Consider the following 6,658-nt stretch of genomic DNA (forward strand, 5'->3'; position numbering starts at 1 on the left):
TATCTGGCATTTTCTTTAAAGTGAAGTTCAGTTACTTTTTTGGTTACTTGAGCGTTGTCATTAACATTATACAGATGCTTATTTCTTCCTGTTCCGCCTCTTGCTTGTCTGTGTATATTCTTTATCTTTCTATCTCCCTTTTTTTCTCTTTCTTTCCTCCTTCTCTTCTCTTCTACTCTTTGCCACTGCCCTCGCTCTTATCCTATTTGTCTTGCACTATCTCTTACCGTTCTCGCACTCTTCTCTTTTCTCAGCCCCGTCTTTCACTTTGTCTGTTCTGTCTGTCTGTCTTGACATACTCTCTCTCTCACATCTCTACTCTCTCTCTAATACATATAACTCTCTCCCATTCTTCCCTCCCTCCCACTCTCCTTCTTTTCCTATCCTTCCTCAACACTCCCTCCCTCCCTTCCTCCTACTCTCCTTCTCTCCATTCCCTCCCTCAACACTCCCTCCCTCCAACTCTCCTTCTCTCCCTTCCCTCCCTCCGTACCTTCAACACGTCCTTGCACTCACAAACCTTCCCTCAAAACCTCCGAACTCTCCCACCTGGTCTCTCCCATGTTCCTCCCTTACCACACTCCCCCCCCTTTTCCCCCCCCCCCCCCCGCAACACTCCCACCCTCGCAACCTCTCCAACTCTCCTTCTCTCCCTTCCCTCCCCCCCCCCCCCCAATTCTCCCTCCCTCCTTCTCTCCCTCCCTCCAACTCTCCCTTCCGCCCTCACCCACTTGCCTCAATACAGGCTGAGAAAACTCTAATAACGACCTGCCAAAACTCAGCGCCTGCAAGAACCCTATAGAAGTGTGACATGAGTGAAGTCCCCTTACCATAGAAGTGAATGCGCCCTAGCCCATAACCGAACCACCCCGCGTTCCCCCCATGACACGATTTTTTGCTTACCACTCCTATGTCCCCTATCCCCAGCCTCCCCTCCCGCCCCACCCCCCCCCCTCCCCCCTCCTTTTTCCCCCTCTACCCCCTCACGCTCTACCCCCCCCCCCCCCCCCTACCCCCCCCCCCCCTTTTCTCCGAGCCTCCCTGCACCCCCCGCTTTTTTATCATAATTTTTTCGTCCGATGTCTTTCAAAACAATTAATTTTCGAAGACGTCTTCAACACCCTCGCATTCATAGCCTCGGCAGTTTTGTCATCTGGCGGAATCTGGCAATGAACCCATTCTTTTATAACGAAATGACCGAGAATGATACAGCCAGTGCGGGTTTGTTTTTCTTGGGAAAGGTTACGGAGAATGAGAGAAACATAGAAGAGAAGGATAAGACGATATGTATGAAGAGAGATGTAGAGACTGAGAACTGGACACGGTGTATTGAGAGAGGAGGGGTGAGGGTGATTAGAGGGAGATAAGAGAGGGAGGGAGAAGAGTGGGAGGGCTAGAGAGAGAGATGAGGAGAGACTCAAAAGACTTAGCCCTATTGATAAGACACGGCGAGTGTATAGCACCGTACAGGGCAGGCTATAGGTGAGACCTCCAGTGAGACCAAGAGGAGATGAGAGAGAGAGAGAAGTAGCACTAGGACAGAGAGAGAAAGATAGACAGAGAGAAGGGAAAGATCAGTGGACAGAGGATAAGATACTATAAGATAGATAGAATGTGCAGTAGAGTATTCGCTCGTCGATGAGAGAGCAGAGAAGACGTGAGAGAGAGACCTAGTGTGGCTTTGAGAGGGAATGTAGATGTGGATAAGGAAGATTTGATGATAGATACGAAGGTAGAGAGAGTCGAAGAGAGATGAATAAAGAGTCGAGAGAGAGAGTGGGAGAGCGAGTAGGAGGAAGCGAGAGAGGAGCGACGCGTGAGGTCGACCTTGACAACCTTCTTCGCTTGACCAGAGAACAGTTCATCTTTCGGAGTTGTTTTTTTCTTCTTTCTTTTCTTCTTTCTTTTTCTTTCTTCGTGGAAGAGAATACAGGTGGACCCAAAATACTCGATTTTTTAAATCTCTCTTTCGCCTTCTTTGTCTTTCCTTTTTTCCTTCTTCTTCTTCTTCATTTTCTTTTCTCTCTTTCTTTTTCTTTTCCTAGAGTTTACGAGCATCTTCTTAATTGAATAACAAAGAGGTACATGTCATACATATTTCTCTTCTAACCGTCGTGAGTGAGTGCGAATGCATGTCAGAATCTAAATTGATTTTTTTTTTCTATGTTTTTATTTTTGTTCTCTGTTCTGTATTTTTATTTTATTTAGTTTTCTATCTTTTTTGTTTTTGTTTTGTTTTCTGTTTTTCTTCCTTTTTTTCTTTCGTTTTTTTTCATTATTTCTCTTTCTCTCTCGCTCTCTTTCTCTGTTTCTCAGATATATATATATATATATATATATATAATATATATATATATATATATATATATATATGATATATATATATATATATAGATATATATATATATATATTGTATATATATATATATATATATATATAATATGTCTATATATTATATATATATATATATATATATATATATATACAATAAACACAACAAAATATATAATATATATATAAATATATAAATATATATATATATATATATATATAAATTTATATAATAATATGAATATATATATATATATAATATATATATATATGAAATATAATATATATATACACAAACATATAAATATATATATATATATATATTATATATATATATCTATATATTATAACTACAAATTTAAATATATATAAATATATATATATATATATATGTTGTAAATATATATATATATAAAATATATACATAAATATATATATATATATATATAATAAAATATGTATATATATATAACATATATATAATATATTATCTATATATATATTATAAAATATATTGATATATATATATGTCTATATATAATAATTATACAATATATTAATATAATATAAATATATGATAAAATATATATATACAATATATATATAATATATAATATATATATATAAAATCTATATATTTAATATATAATATTTACGATAATGACCCGGTGAGGGTTGCCCCTTCTTGGTCGGACGAATTCCCAAAGAAGACCTTGTATTACTAATCACTTTAACTCGCTATTTTTTTCAGTAAAACATAACTCCATTACATCCAAACACAAAAGAAGAATGAATATCAAGATTTCGTTACAACGTGCAAATCAGACATGCACGTTTTCAAACACCATTGAGGATTTTATTTCTCTTATCTCTGCCGGACGACGGACATCATTTCCGCCATTTTTCTTTTCGTTTCTTTCCCTACATCTTTCTCATTTCGGTCTATGATCTCAAAGTCGCACATTCGACATGCACCATTATTTGCAACACAGAACCCAGAGCAAATAGACCGAAAGAAAAAGAAGTCACCAGAAAAAAAATAAAGCGCAGGTATTTTTCTTGTGCCATTTATCACAAGGTGGGATAAGATTCGAAAGATGTTATGCCCAGCCAGCGCGCGGTGAAAAGCTGGAGCGATAACTTCCTTTTCGTTTTTCGCTTTTTTGACACAATCGCAGGGAAGCGTCTGGGAGAGTTATGGGTGTCCGCCCATTTTGAACTGGACTTTCACAACGTTGGGCGTGAGGTTTAGTGGTTTAGGGGCGTTTAAAGGGGTGGGGTTAGGATTGAAGGTTGAGGGGGAGGGGGGATGGGGGGTTTAAGTATGGGGTAAAGGGAGAGAACGAGATAAAGGCGTTAAGAGAATGGAGACACTTAGAGTGGGAGAAAGAGGGAGGGAGGAGAGGGAGAGAGAGAGAGAGAGAGAGAGAGAGAGAGAGAGAGAGAGAGAGAGAGAAAGAAAGAAATATATATTTATATATAGAGAGAAAGAAATATATATATAGAGAGAGAGAAAGAGAGAGAGAAAAAGACAAACAGACAGAGAGAGAGAGACAGACAGACAGAGAGAGAGACAGACAGAAAGACAGACAGATAGACAGAGACAGAGAGAGAGAAAAAATATATATACATAGAGAGGAATAGCTTATTTCCACAGTAAAATAATATCTCTTAGTATATAAACCACATTAAACCACGTAACCTGATCCACTTAGACAAGAATAATCATAGATTAAATTTGTACTCGTCTGTCACACTAAACGTCATTTTACTGTTGACGAAACAAAGGGAAAATAATTCCTACCTCTGCCTTGGATTATAATAATATTTCGAAGAAAGTTTTATCAAATATTATGATATGAAGAGAAAGTTTTATCAAATATTATGATATGAAGCGATATTGATGTTCATCTGAATTTATAATGAACAGTACAACACGTTATGACGATAATAACAATAATTATGATAAAGATAATGATATCATCAATAATGATAATGATTATCTAAAAAAAATAAGAAAGCTAGTTATGACAATAATGACAATCTAACAACATAACAACAGTAATAATAATTATACCATTTTTCTCTCCCTATTTAACCTCATCAAATTACCTCTCCCAAGAATACTCTCAAGATTCGTCACTGAAGTAAAGAAGAATTAACACAACATTGGGACTTACAATTGTACAAGTATATATCATCCATGCTTTAATCACATGAACATATTCATTCGAAAATAATTGCCTTCTGGCACGCGCTGCTCGGATGTTAAGCCAGACTGTGTATTCATCACCGCGTAAGAAAAAAGAAGAAGAAGAAGAAAAAAAAGAAGAAAAAAAGGGGGTAGGGATGAAGGAAAGATGTGGCTGAAAAGGAGAGTGGAGAGAGAAAGGGAGAGGGAGAGGGAGAGGGAGAGGGTGGGGAGAGGGAGAGGGAGAGGGTGGGGAGAGGGAGAGGGAGAGGGTGTGGAGAGGGAGAGGGAGAGGGTGGAGAGAAGGGTAGAGGGAGAGTGGGGAGAGGGAGAGGGAGAAGTAGAGGGTGGGGAAGGGTAAAGGGAGAGTGGAGAGAGAAAGGGAGAGGGAGAGGGAGAGTGGGGAGAGAAAGGGAGAGGGGGAGGGTGGGGAGAGGGAGAGGGAGAGAGTGGAGAGAAGGAGAGGGAGAGCGAGAGGGAGAGGGCGGGAGGGGAGAAGGAGAGTGGAGAGATAAAGGAAGAGGGAGAAGGAGAGGGTGGGGAAGGGTAAAGGGAGAGTGGAGAGAGAAAGGGAGAGGGTGGGGGAGGAAAGAAGGAGAGTGGAGAAAGAAAGGGAGAAGGAGAGGGAGAGGAATAAAGAGAATGATAACAACAAGAAGGGGAGGGAAGAAGAAGAATAAGAATAAGAAGAAAGAAGAAGAAATAAAGAAAGAGATAAAAAATAAAGCTAAACCAATCACAAAGACAAAAATCCACCTTACCTTTTACTCCCTCACTCACTTTGCTCTTATTCTTATCCTCCCCCTTCCTCCCCTTCCTCCCCTCCCCACTCCCCCTCTTCCCTCCCCCTCCCCCCTTCCTCCCCCCTCCTCCCTCCCCCCTCCCGGCTTTCTACAACTCTACACCGTCGCCAAGGTTAGTGCAATCTCACTCATTACTTTCATCCCGTACATTAATATTTCCTTTTTTTTCTTACTCTATCCATCTAATATTTATTATTCTCTTTATCTATGTCTCTCATTCCCTGCTTTTTTTTTCTTCTTTAAACTTCCTTGCTTAATCTTTTTCTTCATTATCATTACCATTATCGTTGTTATTCTTATTATTCTTATCATTGTTAGCATCATTACCATTATTATCATTATCATCATTATCATTATCATTACTTCTTTTACTATTCCTTTTCCTTCTTTTCCTCCTCTTCCTTCTTTCCTTCCTCTTCCTTCGTTTCCTCCTCTTCCTTTTATTTCTCCCCTTTCTTCTTTGCCTCTTCATCCTTTTCTCCCTCAACCTCTTTCTTCTCCTCCACCTTCTCTTCCATCTGTTCCTTCTCTTCCTCCTTTTTTCTTCTTCTCTTCCTCCTCTTCCTTCTCTTCCTCCAACTCGTTTTCATCCTCCTCGTCCTTTTATCTCCTCTTCCTTCTCTCCCTCCACCTCCTTCTTTTCCCTCTCTCCCTCCACCTCCTTCTTTTCCTCCACCTTCTCTCCCATCTCTTCCTCCACCTCCTTCTTTTCCCTCTCTCCCTCTACCTCCTTCTTTTCCTCCACCTTCTCTTCCTCCTCATCCATCTCTTTCTCCCCCTTTTCCATCTCTTCCTTCCCCTTTTCCATCTCTTCCTAATCTTCCTTCTCCCTTTCCTCTTCCTCTTCTTCCTCCTCCTCTTCCTCCTCTTCCTCCTCTTCCTCCTCCTCTTCCTCCTCCTCCTTTTACTCAACGTCCTCGATCTTCTGTCGTCCCCAAGTCCCTCCTCATCCATCTGTTCCTCCTCCTCCTCTTCCTTTTTCTCCTCTTACTCCCCATTTTCTTCTTCTTCCTCCTCCTCATCCTCCCCCTCTTCCTCCTCCTCCTTTTACTCCACGCCCTCGATCTTCTGTCGTCCCCAAGTCCCTCCTCATCCATCTCTTCCTCCTCCTCCTCTTCCTCTTCTTCCTCCTCCTCCTTTTCCTCTTCCTCCTCGTCTTCTTCTTTCATCTTTTACTCAACGTCCTCGATCTTCTGTCGTTCCCAAGTCCCTCCTCATCCATCTCCTCCTCCTCCTCTTCCTCCTCCTCCTTCTCCTCCTCCTCCTCCTCCTCCTCCTCCTTTTCCTCCTCCTCTTCCTCCTCTTCTTCCTCTTCCTTCTCCTTTTCCTCCT

This window comes from Penaeus japonicus, unplaced genomic scaffold (assembly GCF_977035675.1).
Source record: "Penaeus japonicus unplaced genomic scaffold, GWHDUDI00000001_assembly GWHDUDI00000016, whole genome shotgun sequence".
NCBI lineage: Eukaryota > Metazoa > Arthropoda > Malacostraca > Decapoda > Penaeidae > Penaeus > Penaeus japonicus.